Source organism: Marmota marmota, unplaced genomic scaffold, assembly GCF_001458135.2.
Source record: "Marmota marmota marmota unplaced genomic scaffold, marMar, whole genome shotgun sequence".
Taxonomy (NCBI): domain Eukaryota; kingdom Metazoa; phylum Chordata; class Mammalia; order Rodentia; family Sciuridae; genus Marmota; species Marmota marmota.
In genome coordinates, this window is record NW_026000048.1 from 591,059 (window position 1) to 592,672 (window position 1,614).

Here is a 1,614-nt window from a genome sequence, read left to right on the forward strand (position 1 = left end):
ACTATATATATATTGTGTGTGTGAGTTCTGCATGCACACACATAGTGTATAGAACATAATGGAAAGACTGAACTGGCAAATTTGTTCTGCAATATATGCTTTCAGTACTTTGGTAACTGAAGTTCTCTAGGATCCTTATACACTATAAAAGTGAAACAACCCAGCTTAATTGTCTTTGACCCTGGGGCTGTTTTCCACAAACCACCCTGAAGAATATTCTGCAGAGACCCCAGGCCTCCTGGCAGGCCTGTGCACACCAGAGGACCTCGAGAGTCAGTTGGCACCAGGGCTGGGCCAGATTCTTGGGCTGCACACAGCCTCCTGTGCTGATATCTCCATCAAGAGAGCTAAGTGGGGGCCCCTCTGAGCTCAGAGAAAGAACCACATCCACAGGCTCGAATTTAGTCATTGAAATCTGAATATTTCCAAACAAAGTCTCTGCTCTCTAAGCTGCCTGAAATGCAACAGTAGTGTCACATTTGAATGTCATACACAGCAATATTATCGGCAATAGATGCATTGTGAGGGGAGATGAAGGAGAACACTGTACTCCATTTCTTGCTACCTGGCACCTTCTAAGAGAAAGCAGGGCTCCCCGCTGTCACTTAGCTATGCTAGGGACTTTGGGTTTGCAGTCTGTAACCATTGCCCAGGAAAAGGTGGGGTCTAGGAAGTTACATGTCCTCCGAAGAAAGAATGACATTTGAAAAAGTTGCTTCAAATTGATTTCCTTTCATTTTGAAAATCTAATTGTGCATTATCCTTGGATCCCCCCGAATGCTCAGCGTCCCCGGGGGAGGGGTGGGTGCCGATGCTCTGGCTGTCCTGTCGCTGCTGTATCATTGAGGTTCCTTCTTTTCTTTTTGCTGGGGCTGTGGGGGGCGGGAGGGCTGCCAAGAACCCTTTCCTTTGTAGGGGGGCATCCATGTCACGGACCCAAAGCTGGGCAGAAGCTGCTTTCGTATTCAGTGTGAGGTGGTGTTTACAGACGACTTTGACAACAGTGAAAAGTGTCCTCAGTGGCGTGTGTGTATCTCAACTATTTAATGTCGTGTTCTGTTTATATGAAGAACTATTTATGCATATTTCACCAAGTGTTTATTTAATGTCGATAAATATGACTTCTGCAGCCATGGTGTCCTTTGAAAGTGATTTTTTTAAGGTCCACTTGAGCAATGAATAAAGTCTATTGAGATTTTATGTGGCTATGAAGAAAAAAAAATGTCATCCTGTTGGCATCCACAAGTTCCTAAATCTTTCTAGGTAATAAGACGTCAACTGTCACTTGAACAAAAATGTTGAAAACCACTTGTTAGTTACACCTGATGGGAACAAAACAAAGCAACCCCCCATCATGGTGTTTGAAATTATATTACAAGGGAAAAAAGCAAATCAGCATAATTGTAAGAATTGATTCTTTTTTCTTTTTCTTTTTTTTCTTTTTCTTTTTTTTTCTTTCTTTTTTTTTTCTTTTTGGCCCACATTCAACCAAAGAACAAGAGAAACTAGAGACTATTTTCTAACGTGTATAGCAAATAACAGAATGTTATGTTATCCACCTGTGAAACGTCTAGTAAGCAATTGTGTCTATATTTTATTACTCAAGTTGGCCTG